At 39.6% G+C, this 20,695-nt stretch overlaps 1 long non-coding RNA gene across 1 annotated transcript in view; it reads left to right on the top strand.

Annotated features, from left to right (window-relative positions):
• Positions 1-3,805: 3,805 nt before the first annotated feature.
• The window catches only part of LOC120762292 (uncharacterized), a 46,557-nt gene continuing 29,667 nt past the window's right edge, over positions 3,806-20,695 (top strand). The window contains exon 1 of the long non-coding RNA XR_005703877.2: positions 3,806-3,995. This is a non-coding gene — a long non-coding RNA (uncharacterized LOC120762292). The remainder of the gene's footprint in view (positions 3,996-20,695) is intronic.

Genomic DNA, 20,695 nt, shown 5'->3' with positions numbered 1-20,695 from the left:
ATGCTGCTTACCTTTCATAACTACTTGCATCAACAAGTTGGATAAGTATTTTTTTCCTGGAGTATGGGATGAGAGAAAGATGGAAAGAACATGTTACAAGTCTAAGGGAGTTCACTTGACGCATCATGAAGGCACTCAAATACTTAGAAAAGCAGGCAAAGAGGGGACAAGGATGAAGTAAGAAGCATTCAGTGTTCATGATCAAAAGGACCCCTATTGCTTTCTTTTTAGGCAGGACCGGTTATTTTGTGACTATGGCTACTTAAAACAGGATTTGACAGGATCCAGTCTTCAGTCAAATATCGGTGTGGCTCTATGCTAACATGCCAAATTACAAGAGTAAGTACAATTTCTCATCAAAGAGCCCTGATAAAAAACAAAGCAGAGAAGAGACTGTTTCCCATCTAATGTAGTTGAGAACCTGATGCTACAGAAAGCTAGCCATTCTGCAGAATAATCAACAGTTTGATAATTTTTCTTTTTTTTTTTTTTTTCTTTCCAATTCAAATTCTCTGGGACAAGTGTCATATTCCTGACTTGCTCTGTGCCTTACGGCAGAGTGGTACATTGTCCTTCTTTCAGATGCTAGGCTTGCTATCCCTTCCACCTTCCTAATTTATAAATGATATATATAAAATATACATATATTAAGTGATGTATTGTTTTGGAAAAATTTCCTAATTCATTTAAAGAAGTAAAGAAAAGAGATTGATTAAAACAATTTTGTTTGTTTCTGATAGATTTGTAGAGTCACAGAACCAGTTAGATTTGAAAAGACCTCCAAGACTGAGTTCAAACATAAACCCAGCACTGCTAGGTCTATCACTAAGCCATGCCCTTAAGTGTCACATCCATATGTCTTTTAAATACCTCTAGGGTATTTCCTGGCAGCCTGTTCCAAAGCATAACAACCCTTTCAGTGAAGAAATATTTTAAATATCCAATCTAAACCAAGGAGGTCAGTCCCTCTCAAACTATTGCTTGTTACCTGGGAAAAGTGACTGACTTCCATCTCTCAGGTAGTTGTAGAGAATGATTAAGGTCACTCCCAAGCCTTCTTTTTCTCCAGGCTGAACACCCCAAGCTCCTTCAGCTGCTCCTCATAGGACTTGTGCGCCAGACCCTTCACCACCTCCATCGCCCTTCTCTGGACTCACTCCAGCACCTCTGTGTCCTTCCTCAACTGAGGGGCCAGAACTGGACACAGCACTCGAGGTGTGGCCTCACCAGTGCCCAGCACAGGGGACAATCCCTGCCCTGCTCCTGCTGGCCACACTGTTGCTGATCCAGGCCAGGATGCCATTGGCCTTCTTGACCACCTGGGCACACACACTGGCTCACGTTCAGTCTGTTCTCAACCAGCACCCTCTGGGCCTTTTCCACTGGGCAACTTTTCAGCCACACTGTCCCCAGCCTGTTGTTGTGACCTGAGTGCAGGACCTAGCACTTGGCCTTGCTGAACCTCATACTGCTGGCCTCAGACCACTGATTCAGTCTGTCCTGACCTTTCTGAAGAGTCTTCATTTCCTCAACAGATCAACACTGCAACTCAGCTTGGTGTTGTACGGAGGAAAAAGATTTGAGATATTGAATCTGAGGGGGAAAGTCCCTCAGAAGTACTTGCAACGTGGAAAGAGATAAGAGGAAGGCCGTGGTCTCCATCAGTTTGAATGAATGTAGAGCAATGCATAGACAAGATTCTGTTTACCTCTACCTCCTAGAAACCAGAATGGTCAGTGAGATAAATGATGACAAATACTGGAAAGGCCAGGTGGAGCATAGCTAAGTAAGCTTCACGGATCAGGGAACATACAGACTTCCAAAACCAAATGCTGGCATGCAGACCTGTGACCTCCCTTTTAACAAACTTGGGAGTAGACAAAGAATATGGCAGCTTGCAGTGTTTTGAAGAGTTTTTTTCCCCCAGAGTGATTTAGTTATTCTTAGTGTTAACATACAAACAGAAAAAGATAGGCACACATCCAAACACCAATAAAGGATTAGGGGTGTGGTGTAGCATCCAGATACTGTTAGCAACAATTGGTTTTAGACTGCAAAGTAGAAGCAGTTTTCAAAGCAGAATTGTGAATGGTGATAATTTTAGAAGCAATGACTGCCCCTCAGCAATATCAGCAGGATCTATCTCAGTGGGCAAACAGTGTCATGGTCAGACCCTGGCCCCAGAAAGAAACAACAGGCTGAACAACAGAGGAGTAGCTGAAAGTTATAGTGAACAACCCTTTTCTACCAATTCTAATGCCACTATGATAAGATTATGACCCATGTTATTATTTACTGAACAGACTTATGTCATTGCAAATTAAAATCCTGAAAATTAATGGATTTATATATTGGTGTGCGTATGTATATATATATATATATATATATATATATATATATATATATATATATATATATATATATTCAGTGTCACAAAAATAATTTATGGGCTTTTAATGAAAAAAGGAAAGAAAAGGGGGTTATCCAGCTTTTTTAAATTAGAAAATTTCATTTTGGAGCATTGCTGCACAGAAGCATTAATATGTACATTAGTGTAGAGTTCATTTGAAGTGTGTAAATCATCTTGGAAAAATTGGTGCTGAGAAATTTTTAGTCTGAAAATCAGTTTTCATGACAGCACAAATGTAGAGCTGGGAAGGTTCATCTATTAGACCTCAAATTGACCACTTTAAGGGAAAACACAACCATGAGTTCAAGCACAGGGGCCAGCACAGGGGAAGAAAAGTAGCAGTATGCAAGACCTATGATCTATACATAATAATAGCTCATAGAATCACAGAATTGTTTTGGTTGGAAGGAACCTTTAAAAGTCATCTAGTCCCAACCCCCCTGCCACACCGGCTTGCTCAGAGCCCCATCAAACATGGTCTTGAATGTTTCCAGGCACGAGAAAACTCTGGGCAACTTGTTCCGAGGTTTCACCACCCTCATCGCAAAGAATTTCTTGCTTATACCCAAACGAAAGCGACCCTCCCTCAGTTGAAAACCATTATGTCATCAATCCTACACTGGCCTGATAAAAATACGTGTGGCCTAAATAACACCGCTGGTTAAATCTGTTCCATAGATTATACGTGAACTCCATATCTTTTTTATCCTACCGGGGGTTGGGTCTGGTGCTATAAAGAACGGTGCCAGAGTTTGCTGGAGCTGCCGGGGGAGCCCCCGGTCCGCGTCCGCCGCGGAGCGCTGCGCCGGCAGCAGAGCGAGGCCGGCGGGCCCTCAGCGCCGGGGCCACAGCGGCCTCTGCCGGCACCGCCGCCCGCGCCGCGCCTGGGCCGCGGCAGGGGCAGGGGCCGGAGCGGCTGAGGGGCCGGAGGGGCTGGAGCGCCGTAGCGTCTGCCCTGCGCTGGTTTCCTGACGCAGGGAATTGCAACCGGCTGGCGAACGATTCTTGCCCGCACCACCGACTGTGACCTCCGCAACTCGGCGGGTGCTGCGTGCTCAGGTGCGACACTTGGAAACTAAGCCGAAGGAATAAGGCTGACGACGCGGCCCGGCTCAGGCTCTTCCTTAAGAGACTCTCTCCATCAGATGTAAAGGCCTCACTGTTTTGGCCCGGTTCAGCAATCTAACCCTGTTCAGGGTACCCATGCCAGCCTGCTACAAATTCTTCTTACAGGAAAAAAAACCTAAAAAAAAAAACTAAAAAAAAAAAAAAAAAACAAAAAAACAAACAAACAAACAAAAAAAAACGAAAAAAAAATTTATTTATTTATTTATTTATTTACTTACTTACTTACTTATTTATTTAAAAACCCAGCATTCCCCATCCAGAGCTTGGCCGTGTGCAGGTGCTGAGGCAGGTCTGGCTAGGGTGAGCTCGCTGAGCCGGTGAAAACAGAAGAAAGAGAAACAAGAGCTGTGAAAATGAGAAAACTTGCCGAGGAAGTGTAGCGTCATCAATCAGCTGCTAATCTGCCAACAGTTCATCTTGCGGCTCAGATTCGAGTCCTTTCACTAATGCCAAACAGGTATGTCCACATGAATAAACAGATAAGTGATACAACATGTTGTATGTGTTCTGCCAGAAATTAGGAAAAACTATGTTTTTTCTTTCACACAGTTTGCATTTGTCTGACCAAATTCAGAGTGTGTGACCAAATGCTCATATGTAGACCTATGAATCCCCTTTGTTTAATTAACATTTCAATTTATTAATTTACAATTTATTGCCCTATTCAGTAAACATTATTTACACATTCTGGAGTAACTCAAGCTGCAGGAGTGGTCCTTTAGAAGTAAACTTGGAAGTGGATCCTTCAACTGACAGAGCACAACCTGCAGCATAGCAATACCATCAATCTGAATGAAAACCCATGGACTGACAGGTTCTGAGGTATATATTACATATATATATTACTGACAAGCCCTTGAGGTATATATTACAAAAACACTCCTTTGGTCATCTATATTAGAATAGCATCCAGTGGCATTTGAGCTGGGAACAGGGTTGCGCGATGCTGGAGATTGAATAACCTTTCAATAGGAATGATGTTTTGTTCTTAAGATGTAGAGAAATTGAAATCAAAGTGTAAGTAACATGTGATACTAACACCAGAGGCACACGGACTATAGAAATGGCGCAGTAATAACTGCACAGATTAACTGAACTACCAAAAGAATCCTACATCAGACCTGCCTCGTCAGGATCTAGGACTAGACCAGAACCAAAGTTTTATCCCAGCTGACAGCCCCAGCTGGTGAGACTTAATTGTTGTGAGAGATCCTCTATTTGTTGTTATCTCTTTTGCACCATCCCAGTTCCCAGCCTCAGAGGCAGAGGGTGCTTCCCAGAGCATGCTTCCCACTCCTACACTTCAACCGCAATAACACCAGGCAGTGCTACAGACCCGGGGAAGAAGGGTGGCTGCTAAGCTGTCCAGGGCAAAAGGATGTGGGGGTGCGGGTCAACAGCCTGCTGAACTTGTGCCACGGGAGATTCAGGTTGGATATCAGGAGGAATTTCTTCACAGAAAGGGTTGTTAAACATTGGAATGGGCTGCCAAGGGAAGTGGTTGGAGTCACCATCCCAGGAGGTGTTTGAGAAATGACTCATGGCATTTAGTATCCTGATGTAGTTGACGTGGTGTTGTTTGGTCAAAGGTTGAACTTGATGACCTCAGAGGTCTTTTCTAACCTAAACGATTATTTGATCCTCTGATTCTGTAAACATGGCATTGAGACTTGGTCGAACCTAGAATAGTGGCCTGGCATAGGTCTTGTTCAATAACATGCCTTCAGCATGCGGACATATGCTTTGCCTGTCACAAGTTGACTGATAGTAAATTTTTCTTTTGCTTCCAGTAGTTCTGCCAAGCCATTCCTGACAGTCTTGTACACTGTATAGGCTGAGTCATAAAGACTGTAAGCAAATAAAATAAACAAAACATGTTTGTTTGAATTATTTCCTATTTAATTTTCAATTTTGTTTCTGCTGTAAAGGCTGGATATGCCAAACAGGTCTGTGGCAAATATTTAATACCTATAAAAGTATTAAATGCTCTTAATAAAAGAGTATTAAAATAAAAGAGTAAAAAAAACTCTTCACAGTTCAAATTCCTAAAGCTAAAAAGTTTCAGCCAAAGTTGTGCAGCCATACCCTGGATACTTTTTCTGCCCAAAGTATTTTTTACAGAGAATTCTTTTCATATGGGCCTCATTTTTTGCCCTGGACTTTTCAAGTTAGTAACAAGTAATTTTTAGTAGTTTCAGCTCACGAGTCTTGGTGTATTTATTCAACAACATAAAAGAGCCTCTCATCCTCCAGTTTTGTTAGTGTCTCATAGCTCTAATCTTGACCTAGTTTGTGAATGTTTTATTTATCGACAGCAGGCTGCACAAACAGCCTCCTCTCGGAGGGATTCCAAATACAAGCTCAGTCCAAGAGGATGCAGCTTCTCCAGGGCATCCCTACCTCCCCCATTTTTATTTTTGTCAGCTACACCCTCCCTCTTAAAGGGCCTTTAAGGCCTCATTTTTCCCTGACAGTATTTTTTTTTTCTCTAAGAAACATTGCCATGACACATAGTTATAATTATTTTCTCCTTTCTCCTGCAAACCATGACTACAAATCATGCACACAAATCTTGCAGCATTACTGGGAAGTATCCATAATGGTATGACTCATTTCTCAGCTGAGATTGTAAACTAGGGCTTTGCATTTTTCTCATCTTTCAATAAAAATAATGTAGGAAAAGAAACAGTCTGAAGCATCAAGAAAGGAGGAACAACAGAAATCCTGAAAATAAGTTGAGCATATGTCACATGTAACAATACGTTTGTTACATTGGCCTTTATGGTGCTTTATGACACTTTTAGGGAACAGGCAGAGGTACTAAGTGGATGAAAAGCTGGACGTGACCCAGCATTTGCAGCCCAGAAAACCAATATACCCTGAGCTGCATCAAATGAAGCATGGCTGGCAGATCACGGAGGTTATTTTTCCCCTCTACTCCACTCCTGTAAGACCTCCCCAGAGCACTGTGTTCAGCTCTGGGGAGGGAGGACGTGGACCTCCTGCAGCAAGTCCAGAAAAATGATATGAAGTTGATTGGAGGACTGGAGCATCTCTGCCAAGAAGACAAGCTGAGATAGTGGGGTTGTTCATGCCAAAGGAGGGAAGTCTCCAGATAGATCTTTTAACAGCCTCTCCATACTTAAAGGAGTTTAAGGAGATGGGGACAGACTTTTTAGCAGGGCTTGATGCAATACGATGTTGCATAGGTAATGGTTTTAAACTGAAGAAGTGTCAATTTCTATTAGGTACATGGCATACATTTTTTATGATGAGAGAGGTATAATACTGGCATAGGTTGCCCAGAGAGGTGGCAGATGCTCCATTCTTGGAAACACTGAAGGTCAGCTTGGGCAGGGGCTCTAAGCAATTTGATTTCGTTGAAGATGACCCTGCTCAGTGCAAGGAGAATTGGACTAGATAACCTTCAGAGGTTCCTTCTAATGCAAACTATTCTATGACTCTCTGATTAAACCTTTAATGTCAAAGGATTCACCAGCAAAAAGATAAAAAAACCCCAAACTAAAACCCACAAGCAAAGAAAAAAAACCTATGTAGATCCACAGAAATATTTTTACCTATTTAATTCTAAAAAATAATATGCACTCCGTTGCATATTGAAAAAACCTAGACATTTATGCTCTGCTCAGGCAAGTGGGCTTCCAGCAAATTCTGAAAGTACTTAGACAGAAACTACTTTCAAGACAGGTGTTTCAAATACCAGCATAATGCTTTACCAAAAAGCCACTGCCTGAGAAAAACAGTATCAAATGAGAGCAAATAGAGATTTCCACTGCAGGAGAAGTTATTTCAAGGGCAAACATAGCAGGCTTCAAACAAAGCAAATTGACCCAGGAGAAGTGAAATACTCCTGTTGGCAGAGTTTCACAGAGTTTCCTGTAGAGAGCTGTGAAGCCCCACAGACTTGTGGGGTTCAGGCCACCACCCTGAGACTGTGGGTGAGGCTTGACAGCAGGGGTACCCCAGAGCTGCTTCAGCTCTGAAAAAACAGCAGAAAAGTCATATGGTTGCTACAAATTCCCTCAAGGAAAAGGAGCCATGGCAAGAAATAGGCAGAGCTCGGGAGTGAGGGAAGAAAAGGACAATGCCTAACCTCTCTATACTCTGTCTCTCTAACCAGCCGTGGCTGTTTCGACTGTTGACTCACCATGTGGCCCCAGAGCAGGTGCTGCCTCCCTCTGCTCCCAGCATATTTGCAGATTGAATTTACTTTATTATTTTCTCATCATATGCCCAAGGTCCACCTTCTGCCCAGCTCTTTGTCTCTACCTTTCCCCCAGCTGTTACCTTTTCAGCATCTCATCAGCATATACTTTCAATTCCCTTTGAGACTATTTATAAAGGTGTAAAGGAACATAAATTCAGTTTTCTCCCAGGTACATTAGAGATTTGACTGCTTTGCAGCATACTAAAACTAGACTGATACAAAGAGGCTTTGAAAAGGTCAAATTTTGTGAATATTCAGTTTCTAGCTACGTTATATGCAGCTGTGCTTATACTCGTTTTGTGTTCATTTTGTCAGGCTATACTAACAAATGAGTTTGCTGATATTATTTATGGGATGGTAAATCTTATGTGCAACAACATAAAATTCATACTAATGAGCAGAAATCCATCACTGATCTGTGTGTTCAGTCAAAACAAAAATAAATACTGGAGACTGTGAATACCAAATTCTTAATAAGTCCTGGAGATACACAATTTAAGGATTAAATTATTCATAGTTTCCACTGACTTCAAATAATAAATGCATGTGACAAATTTATAACTCATTTGTTGTTAATGTGTAAAAGGAAAAAGGTAAAAATTGCCATATATATGATTCTTGTAGTTTATGTCAAATAATAACCTAATTTTAATCAATTTAGACTCTTGAAAGTTTCCTAATGAAGACCACTTCAGTTAGTTTCAAGAAGATTTTGTCACAGTCTGAATTGATTTATACTGATATGATTTCCCTGCAGTCAGTGGAGCTAATCTGATTTAGTCCTCATGAAGATCTAACCTGAAACAAGGTACCAGAAGCATCTTGCTCAGAAAGTATCCAGAGGCGGAGGTGCCTGGAGTGGAGGATCTCTGGCTGGTAGAGAATTGTGCAGTTATTTCCATCACACCCTAGGATGCTGCTCCTCAGCAAATCCAGTTAAAGAAGGATGGGTGTAATTGCAACATGGCACAGAGGTGGCAGAGCAAAATGTAATTGTACCTTTTTTTTTTTTTTTTTTTTTTTTTTTTAAGTATCTGATGGTCACTGAATTGGGATCTGTGGATGTCTCCACACTCCATCCCTTCAGCACAGTGAGATCTGGAACTTTACAGCAAAGATCATTCCTGTAATACATCGAATGTGAACTAACATGTAATTTCATTTTATCAGGCACTCAGTGAGGGACACTATTTTTATATAAACTTCTAATAAAATCTTTGCAGTCTCAGACAATTAGTGGAATTTTAAAGAGATGGGAAAGTAAACAACAAAAGCAAAATCAGAAAGAGAAATGAAGAAATGAAATCCAGGAAGAAAAATAAGAGAGGAAAAGGAGACAATTGATAAGTATTATGTATGACTTGAAGATCTTAATGACTATAGTGGCACTGTGGTCATCAGCATAAGGCTGTAACATTCAGTAGAGAATGTCAGTTTTTGTGATTAAAGTCTCCTGAAAAGAATTTGTCATCATTTGTCTGCCATTGTTGCCCTTGCATCATCTTGTTTCTCATCCTCAAAGGCCTCAACCATGCTGTCATTCAGTTCTGTGGGGCTTTTGTCTCCTGTCCTCTTCTCTGCTACACTCTCACAGATCCTTCTCTGCTTCTTTTACCATCACAATGGCTTGTGCAGAGGCACAGCTTGCCCAGCCAGGCCTTCTGCAGCCCGCGGTCTTGCCTCTCTCCTACTCAGAGGAGATAGTACAGAGAGCAGAAGGATGGCTATAGCACCCTCCTCACTCCCCCAGTTCTGCACAAACCAGCTGCTGAAGGAGAAGCCCTTCATCCATCTCCCACAGTTACCCCTGTTGGCTGCAACGCTTTCAGAGGCAAAGGTGGGGAAGGTCATCAGGTGCTCCCCACCACACTCCATATACTTGGAAATCATGAGTATCCCTCAGGTGCCACTGCAGCCTGTCACACACACTCTTTGCCTTCGATTGTATGATTAACAGTAATTTGTGCTGTAAGTAATCTTGAGAGATTGAAACCTCTTTTTAACCACACGCTATACGCTTCCACCCCAATCTAAATGTGCAAAATGTGGAAGGGGCCAAGAGGCAGCAACAGCTGGGGTGACTTGCCCAGCACAGCTCAGTGGTGGAGGCAGAAGCAGAATGCATTTCTCCTGCCCTCCATCTTATTACTGAGATTGTCCCTCAGTAAAGCAAGGTTTGTAGTCCTATGTATTGTTAAGCCATTCCAACTCTGGGCTTTTACTCTGGATCATAAAAGTACTTCAGAGTTGAGTCAATTTTATTAAATAACATTTCATCGCAGGTCTTTTGTGCCAACACTCTCTTCTACACACCTGCCAATGACTGATTTCCAGAGTAAGCTAGAGAAAAAGAATGAGGAAGGAATGATAGCATCGCTTCTTCAGATCCTAATTACTAATGCAGATTTTGGATTTGTCTTATGGATGATGTTTAGCTTCTAGCAAAGTTAGTGAGTACTACTGCTCTATATTGGTAAATAGAAAATCAGATTGACTGCACAGATCAATGGCTTGACACAAAAGTCTTCTGCATGCAGACTAAACAGATACCTGTTAAAATGAACCATGTAATCTATGGGCAGAGTGCTGACATGCTCAGAAAAAAAAAAAAAAAAGCTAGTATTTAAACCAGGCCCTTGTTTTGAATGAATCGCAGTATCTTCAGCGGGAAATGACAGAAAAGATCTAGTGGATTTCCTAGAAAAATTATAGTCTGCTCTTTGTGAGCTGCCAGAGAATGAGGATATTCTCTGCATTGATTGATGCTATAAAATACTCATCCACAACCAACTCAAGGGTACTCCTTCCAAGAACACAATACTTCTGACTTTAGTGGAAATGAGAGATAAGGAGAAGGTCCTCCAGGCAGCCAGGAAAGAGAGAAGCATTGAATTCCAAGGACAAGTGATAACAATTTCTCCAGACTTCAGCCAAAATATACAAGAAAGGAGGAGTTGGTAGAACTTTAAAAAGCCTTTGCAGATTTAAAATCCAAGGCTGTAATCTCTTCTGAAACGGGGAGTTCTACATGAAAATAAAGATTACCTCCTCTGGGATGCAGATTGAGGGAAACAGTTTATGGCAGATACTACCCTCATTTTTGCCCTGGGGCATTAGATGATTAATTCCTCATGTTTTCCTGGCAGAGCCCCAGTATATTGCCATTCCCAGCAGTGTATGGTCTGTGCAGAGGGTCCCATGGGAGTTACAAGTAGCCCACCAAGTCTACTCCATCACAGGGACTGAGACAGATGGTGCAGCTGCCAAAGCTGGCGGGGCCGAGCATCTGGTAAATGCGTTGATTTAAAGCAGTTCTCAAGCAGCAGCCGCTGCTGTGGCTGAGATGAGCACAGTTCAGAGGTGCTTCCTTTTCTGGAGCCTGTGGGGGAACTGGGGAGGTATTGCCACAGTCTCTTCTTGGAAGAGAGTACCAAATGTTTTGGAAGATGAAGAAAAGTTTTTGGGTGACCTGTCAAGGATTGCTGATATCAGACAGGGAGTCAGCACCATGGAAAGTTAATGCTACCACTATTTCACAATGGCATTTGATATTTAGGTTCCTCTAGGAAGGTTCTGGTCAGGCTTATATTTTATTTCTTGGCTTTTTCAGTATCTTCTGTCTCTCCCACTCTGAATAAACGATGTCTGGTTTAAATATTAAACTGTACTTCAGTTTCTGACTACTCATAGCTAGAGATGAGTGGTGATTTCCCTGGGATATGAAGAGCACAAAGAGAGAGTTTACCAGCCCAAAGCTGAGACTACAGCTTTGGTGATTGCACCCCAGCTAGATTTAGATTGGCAGTGTGAAGGCCTGGACATGTTGTTCTCTGGTTTTATTTGGATTCTGAGACAGCTTTTTCCCAATTTGTCTATCATAGCATTGGTACCCAGTGACAGCACACTGCTTAAGGGCTACATAAATACGACCTTAATGATACCAAGTCATCAGAAGAATACTGGTGAGACAGCACTGAGGAAAAGACTACATGCTAGGAAAAACTACTAAATTTTTTTAATCTGCATGGACAGCCCCAGAAAAGACAGTGAGCCTACTATTAAATACTGCCATTATGCTCAGGAAAAGGGAACGCCTGTGAGCTGTGATGAAACATTACCAAAGGCATTCCCACAGTTGCAATGGGAAAGTGCTTCTCAAATTCCCTGATGCTTTTGTAAAGTTACTGCACCACTCTGAAGACAAATTTATATATAAAAAGAATTAATTTAAGTAGAAAGCAAAAATTTCTTGTGTGTGTCAAGCCCACAGTGCTAGGAAGTTGCTGCTGACAATGCTGTCAGTAAATCTCTCCCAGTACACTTCACAAAAAAATCTAAGTGAGACAGCATGCTTGGTGGTCAGATACTGATGATACTGGAGAGCTGATTTATAACTGTAAACCTTGTCAGTTTTTATAACTGAAAGCTTCTTCACCAAGAAATCCCTGTGAAGTTGCCCTTTCTTGGATAAAAACTTTACAAATGAGGCCAGGGTTTGTTGTACAGTCTTCTTCACCCTACAGGTCCCTTAATTTCTCTGACTTTTGGTTTACCTAAAGAATTAATGCTTGATATATTAGGATGTCATTTACACCTTAAAAACTGAGGAAATTTCTGTATGTTGATAAAATTTGACATGTTTTATCTGTGTTCTCCCATCAGAGTACTAATGGGAATCCAAATGTTTTTAGAACTTTTTAACTGCCGCACAAGCATTCAGGGGAGACACCCTATCTTTGAATCAGAAAATAGCTTAATTCCTGCTCTTATCAAAAAGCAGCACATAGTCCTACAAATAGTGTCCCCACTGAACTACTAATGGAAAGGTGTTTACATACCAGACAGGAAGCCATACAACCTGTTTTGGGTAATCACAGGAAATGAAGGGATCAAAGTGTGCTGGAGAAGTAATTCCAGAACTGATCTGAAGAGGAAAGACATTTGGATACAAAGGCTCCTCTTAAGAGCTCATGGAACACAGATAATGAACCTAATGAATATGGGTGGAAAAGATGTAATGACCACTGAGAAAGTGATTATTTCAGTGGTACATAAAAGATCATGAGAATTTTATTAATATTAATTTTATTTGTCAGTTTCCCATTTCTCCATCATTTTGTTAAACAAAATATTTAACAGTTTATATAAGTACAGACAAAGCACAGCTATTAGTGAAGTAAAGGAGGCACACATGCACTGTATATATTTATATGCAATTACACTACTTTACCCAAAACAATGGAAAAAAATCAACAGATTTGGCTTAAAAAAATTAAAGAAAAAAGAAACTTCTGGAGGTATTTTTGCTTCAACAATCCAAGAATATTGGCATATAGTATATAATTATATATGAATTTATAATTTTCCAGTTACTCTTTGAAAGGTGTAGTTTAGTCTTACTTTGAGAAAGAAGTAACAGCATTAATAATAGCCAAAACCATATTTCTGATCCTCTGCCCTTGGTATCTTGAGGAAGAAAGACCCTGTTCTGCCCCATAAAGAGCTTTACCCCTCTGACCTCCTTTTGCTTCTCTGTTTTTGCTACTTCACTGCTCTGGTATTCATTCTTTCTCTCTTCCTCCATATCTTGCTTTGGTTTTGACGTGGTTGATTCCAGTCTCCTTTTGCCCTGTGGGTGCCAGCTGTTGTTTCCTATTTTTACCTTTTCCCAGAAGCATCTTACTTCTTCCTCCCGTGCTGCCCCCAGGCTTGGGAGATGTCTAAAAGATTAGTTTCCTTAACCCCCTTCTCTAAGATGTCTAAGAGACTGTTCTTCTTAGTCTGCATAATTGAAACACCTTTGCCTTGGTGTTTGCAAGACAATCTGCCATTGTTAAGATGACTGCTTTGTGGATAACTGCCCATCACTTACAAGAACTGTCTTGTTCTTTCAAGCCTGGCTATATCCATGTATTAGGGCATGTGGGGTTCACCCCTGTTCATTCTCTTGCATTCATGCAGCTCCTGTGACGAGCCTGTGAGCAATGCTGGGAGGCAGTGCCTCAGTGTCCATATGCAGCAGGAGTATGTGGTCTTCATGTGTTAGAAAACCCACTCCTGCTCTGAAAGTTTAGATGTAGAAAAGACAGACTGATTTATCCTTGCCTTACAGAATATCCACTTGGATTTAGGAGCCAGCTCAGAGAGCCTTGTTCACTCGCTGAGTTCAGCATGGCTGTAATATGCTTAGTTACAGTCCTGATCTTGAAAAATTGATTCCACTTTCAGAAATATTACCAATTCTAGGGACATTCACCACTGTAAATATAAGGGCTATTGCAAAAGCCTGGGAACCTCAATGATCTTAAATGTCCTTTCCAACCTAAATATTTCCATGATTCTATGAAATTGTGAAAACCATGGGCGGCTTTATAAATGTGCCCATCAAGTGTTTCAGTTCACAGGAAAAGGAGCACAAGCCTCCAGAAGCTGCAGGCTCATTTCACTCAGACTGCTCTAGTCCAGCAATATCTCAGAAAGGACATTTTCTTACAAATTTTTGTATACTTGTTACAAATCTGTTGGAAGCAATATTAAACCCCAATATTTTTTTTAGCATCTCAGCCTTTTGTAGTTTAAGTACAACATGCATCCCATAATGCTCTTCCTCCTTCTCCTGAGTTGACTGTAGCCAACACTGAAGATACATAACTTTGCACCTGAGAGAGGCTCTGATCCAGGTAACCGTCAAGGCACCATGTGCCCTAAGACTGCTTCATCCAGCACCACAGAATGGAAGAGTGACACCCCTGTTTAAACAAGCCTTTGCAGGGCTCTACCTGGCACTCAGGGCCAGTACTTCCAGTGTAGCTGGAAAAAAGGAAAAAAAAAAAAATTAAGAAATTAAAATCCACCCTTTCTTCTTACCCAAACTACAGGAAGCATAGAGGAGTAGAACAAGAATGAGGAGAAAAGGGGAAATTCCTCGCTTCAACTTTAAATAGTCTTTTTAAAGAGTTTTTAGTGTGTATGGTAGGTTTCGAAGAAATATTAGGAATTTTTATTTCCCTGGTTTTTGTTACTGTGTTGCTGTCCATTGCAAGATCAGGTGTGTGAAATCCCATGACTAGTAACACCCTATTTCAGTGTGGTTATTTCTATGGGAAGGGAATGTATTGGGCCCAAATGGTAGCAACAGAATCCAGGTTCTGAAACTATCAAACTTGCTGCTGTGAGCACCCAGAAATTTATTCTGATCTTGCTTTTTATGGCATATATTCTGACAACTATGTGTATATATTCAGTGATGACAACAAAAAGCAATTAACGGGAACCAGTTGGACTCAAAACCACCCTTCTCCATGCCACACTCTAGTTAAACATATCCCTAAACAAAATTGCTACTGAAGAGAAGATAGAAGAAAGATACATGAAGTCTCTGTCATATCTACGTACTTAGTGTACCCCTTAAAGATAGTAATAAACTGTTAAGAGGGCAGTATAAGGACATGAATAGCCTAGACTAGACTAGAAGTGATTTGTGAGGTGAAAAGAAAAAACAAACAGTGGCCAAAACCTAAAATTTTGGAGATTTTTTTATTTGATGGTGTTGTTTTTTGTTTGTGTGCGGGTTTTGATGTGTGGGTTTGTTTTGGTTTTTTTTGAATTTAAACCCCTCGTTTTTAAAAGGTTATGTTACTCTTCATCTGGACGCTAGATGGGGATCTTGAGTCAGTCATGCCAGACATTCCTTTATCCTGCTTTTGCTTTATTTTAATCTGTTTTATCATGGACAGAATACATGCAATGCAAGTTTACTCTTCAGGCACTTATATTTATACTAAGGTTTTTTTGGGGGAAGGGTAAATAAATATTTACTTTTAAAAATGCAAGTTTAATTAAGGTTACATTGCATCTTTCAAAACAGAAGGGAATGCATCTGGAACTGTAGAGCACATGCTCTTCTTCGTCCTAATTATTTGTTTAATTCCAATGGCACATTGCAATTGTTTTCTCACTTTTCAGTGCGTGATGTGGTTTACAGTGACAATTGTTTTACCGCTCTGTAGCACAGATTATGACAAGAGGAGAGGCGGCAGAGTCGCTCACTAGCGGCACTACTAATGACCCAAGCATTGTTATTTCCATAAATGGGATCTTTGTGTGCTAACTAAACCTGAGCAGTGCAACTGTGAAAGCTGCTTTCCTTCAATCTTTCCCAAATCTCCATATGACTTGTATACATGATAATAAATTAATCTCTCTTGTTACAATGTTGTTATTTGTTTAGTAAGTACCTCTTTCTTTCATGTGATGTCAAGCTCAGCCTTAAAATGTGAATCATATTTTGAGCCATTGTCTCAAGTAGTTCCTTTCTCGAAGGATTCTTTCTCCTTCCTTCAGTAAACTGGGCTTTGCAAATTGCATTGTGAAGAAGCATGTATGGCCCCAACCTCACGTGTTCTGACACTGCTGTGGACTGGTCTTAACTAGAATGGGTTTGGCTGTCCCAGCTCATTTTGTAGGTACACACTAGCTCATGTTACACCATGTAACATGCAGTTTGGGATTATTGCCAGTTCAGAAAGGAATTAGTGAAGGGACTGAATGACTTCTTGCGGCATCTGTGGAGTCAGGGTATATCCAAGGTGAAATGAGATCATTCCTCGGGCAGCAGAAGGGAGGGAAAATAAAACAACCAACCCTGCAGTGGCCTGTTGTTCTTAGTGCCTCATGCCATTATTGTTGGAATACTCAGAACTGAAACGTGCTGGTGGAGGAATAATTTGTGCTGCAGAGAAACAAGCTGAGCACCGAATCAGTACTTTTAAAAGGATCAATTTTTAGAATGTGTTATAAATAAACAATTGTGTCTCAATATGGAGAATGATTTCATTTGATGACACACAGTGCTGCTTCTGCAGAGCTGATTGCTCTGCCAGAGCAAAAGGAAAAATAATATATTAAAGACATGAGATGCATGAAAAATGTCATTAAATAAGTCTTTACTAGCCTTGAAATAGGGATGGTTTGCATAATTGATTAATCATAAGGGGACATTTTTGGTCACAGAAATTATCATTAGTAGAGCTCCAAAGTTAAATAATCTCTATACTAATAAAAAAAATGCCATTTTCCCTTCAGATCTTTCCAAGATCTCTTCTTTATTTTAGTCTTTCTTGCTTTTATAGGCCTTAATAATTAAATGATATTTAACTTGAAGTGTGGGTGATGAAACCCTGTGAGCCAATTTCTCCCCCGCGGCACTCAGTGAGAGCAGCACCCAAGCAGTGCACGTGGGCCCAATCCTGCATGCTCAGCTGTGGTGCTTTGCCTCCTTGCACCAGCAGTTTGGATCTGGGCTTTTCCTTCCAAACTCCAGTCAATGAAAGCTCTCTGAATTTTCTTCTGATAAAAGAAAAATATTATGCCAAGCATCATCTTTGTGCTTTTCCGTTCCAGTATTAAAAAGCAACTGTCCTGTTTATTCTGAAAAATTTCACCTCCTTGTGAAAGTCGGCTTCACAAACATGCACACACTTTTTTTGTGAGATATCTTGTGGTTCTTTATGATGGACGTCGCTGCATCTAGTTTAGAGATATAATTTTTTTTTTTTTTATTGCCAAGAATTTAATTAGAGAAAATGGCTTTCGATACACAGTTCTGAGAAGGATTTTCTTTAGCCTGCTTGTTTTTTAAGGATATTTTAGAGTGAATAAAACAGGAATTGCACAAAGCAGGAATGGGTTAGACAAGGCTTGCCATACCTGATTTCATTATTAAAAAATAAATGATGTATGGGTTCAAGCCTAGTCCCCCACCAAAAACTGGCAATCTTCTCTACTTCTCCTTTATTTTTAATCCTTCAGGAGGTGCAAATGGTCAGAAATCACATCTACAACAAAAAGAGGAATGGAGATGTTTGGCATCATACAAAAGACTTTCTTGTTTGTTATTTTTCTATGGATAGTTTAATTTGATTTATTTAACCAGGAGATGATCCTTAAATTGAGACATAAAGTACCTTCGCATTGTAAATGTCCTTCTCAGGAGATCTCTAACCGAGAGTTGCAATACACTGCAGACAGGAAAATGTTTTCAGAGCCTCATTTATTACTCCATTTTTAAAATGTGAAAATAGGGTAATACTCATATATCTCAAAACATATTGTAGTGACTTCCAAAAATGAACATAAAATTGGTGTAAGATTAATTTCAGTCTATAGAACTTTTTGATTTGTGTTTATTTGTATGCAGAACATAACATACATGTTAACACAAGCCACTATTCACTCTAGCTTGTACATGTACTGAGATAATTATACAGAATTGAATACTGATACATGTGGAAAATATATTGTGTAAATATTTAAAGGGTAAAACAGACTTAAGAAATAATTTCAATGCATTTAGACTTTAACTGTACAAAATCAAGATTTCCTTACTAAGTTATAGTGGTCCTATTTATTTATAACTGTATTGCAATGTGAGGAACTGCTTTCTAAATCTCTAGTTATAGCTAGCCAAATTCAAAAATGAATGTGAGGATTTTGAAGCAAACCAGTTTTTCAGTTTCTTACCAGTTGTTTTTAGCAGAGTGAAACCAGAGCAATGCAGACATTTAAAAGGTTTACAGGATTTCATGAGGCAAATTTATATATACTTTTGTCGGTGGAGAACACAAATGTTGGTTGAAGAATTCTATAGCTAGTAATTAAAAAGACTCTTACCACTTTCCTCCAAATTTTTTTCTATTCTATCAATATTTTATCTCAAACTGACTCGTATATATTTTTTAACATATCAAGATTTATTTCAATATCTCATAGGTATATAAAGCAAGTGCTTTGATATCCTGTTTTAAAAGATATCTCTTATAAATAAGGATTGGCAACTTAGTAAAAAAAAAAAATTGTGTGATTTTTTTATCAGGATAATACAACAATAATGACTTTATTGAAGATCTTTTCTTTCTGCTTCTGTTTTGATACTCTGTTTTTCTGCATCCGCCTGCATTGGATGTTCGGCATTATCAAATATTTGTATGAACAGGAACACATTACAATGCTGCAATATGCTCAAGCACTGTGACATACATATTTTTTCTTGTGTTTTGCATCTGAAGTTTTGTAGTAATTTAGTCTCTAGACCAGCAGCTGAGATTTACTAGCGTGGTATGACTGGATTAGAGGTGCAGGACATCCATTTCTTCTGAATCCACCTGCCAGTATATTTTAATAGCAATCCTAATTTGAATAATCTTCCCCAAAGAAGTTGTTTAATAGAGATATCCTTTCTTTCACTTTACCTTTTCCTTGTATGCTCCAGTTCAAGAAAACTTTCCACCTTCTGTATTTAGGCCTGTTTTGAAAAGCATATTTTAACTTTGACCGGATCAAACATTTTTCTTAGGCTAGCGTGAATATTCCAAGGAGATGAATTATTTGATATTTATATTTTGAATGCATGATAGTATGCATACTCTCCTGACATTTATAAGAATCAAATATTTAAAAACACAGTAGTTATTTTTGTTCAGTCCTGGAAGAAACTGGAGTTCGGCTGATGTGAGGGGGGAATACTTTCTCTTAAAATGTGAAGTTATGATGATCTTAACCATGTAGAGTGCTAAAAATACATTGGATAATAATGACTTTCCATCACAAAAAACCAGCTTACTTTTAGAGTAGTGACCTAGATAAGATGGGATCTATATTCTGTTCTCACTCCCTAAACTACCTAGTCATGCATGGCACTTTATCACCTTTTATGCCAGCGTGCTATAATATGCTGCTAGATCATATAGCCCAGGATGCTGCATGCTGACTTGTTATTCCTGTATTAATTACGCTTTATATTCACTGTTCCTTTATGAAAGAGATGTTTAGCCTATTGATCTTGCTGCAAACTCTAAGAAAAGTAAAAATAAAAATTAATTTTTCCTGAGATGGTACAATTAAATCCTCAAGAGAATGAAATTTTTCTCCTTGACTACTGGAGTTTTATATAGTGAGACAGGACTGACTCCCATTTACTTCATCATACAGATTCCCCCAGTGTGCATTAAATGGACATTGACTCAGCTGCTAATTCAGGAGCATGAGTAAATTGTACAGTGAAGGAATAGAATAACTCTACCTGGAAAGACAGGTGTTGTCCACAACTTACTAGATTAACCTGTTCACAAAAAACCCACGTTATTTCTGGAACAATTCTGTTCAATACAGATACTTTTCGTGGAAAATCTGTTTCCAGTATTGTGCACATGCCACTATCCCCTCTCTTGTTGTAGTTGAATGCTGACATAAACCTTTTTCTAATAAAATGAACTATTCAAATTTTTTCTTTACTGAATGATGTCTGAAACAGATGTATTTTAATCTTCTGGGCATAGAAAATGAAATTTACATGTCAGTGAGGTCTTTCTGGTTAATAAATGTTTTAAAAGAGAGAAGGCAGGAAGCTAAATATATGTGAAACTGCACTGCTTTGCATATGGTGCTTTTAGCAGAAAATACAATATTCTAACACTAAGTAGTATCTTATTTATAAGACAAAAAGTATACATATTTTTTGATAACAAATATTTTTTATGTAGGGGTATCATGTAAAATGCTGGAAATAATTCTGATTTCACCAGCAATACTTCCCTTATGCTAGTCCCAATAATTCCTCTTTTTCATGAAGGAGCAGCATCTGCATGAAGCGTTTTGTTTGTTATCTGTGTGTGTGCAATTTTGAACTCATTATATTTTCCTATTATTTTAGCTGTTTGCATAGCACCAATTTTAGTACATTACTGGAGCCTTCTCTTACTCTGAGTGAGCTGGATCCAAAGCCCACTGAAATCATTGGAGGGGCCCTGTTAGCTGACGCTGATTTGCCACTGGGGATGGAGATTAAGACAAAGAAGTGTTGTATTCAGTGTCCTCTGGAGGTTCAGACAGGTTTTCCAAATAATTATGAACACTGCTAAAAATAGCTGGGT

The sequence above is a fragment of the Hirundo rustica genome, chromosome 1, assembly GCF_015227805.2.
Source record: "Hirundo rustica isolate bHirRus1 chromosome 1, bHirRus1.pri.v3, whole genome shotgun sequence".
Taxonomy (NCBI): domain Eukaryota; kingdom Metazoa; phylum Chordata; class Aves; order Passeriformes; family Hirundinidae; genus Hirundo; species Hirundo rustica.
This window is presented reverse-complemented; position numbering and strand designations above follow the sequence as displayed.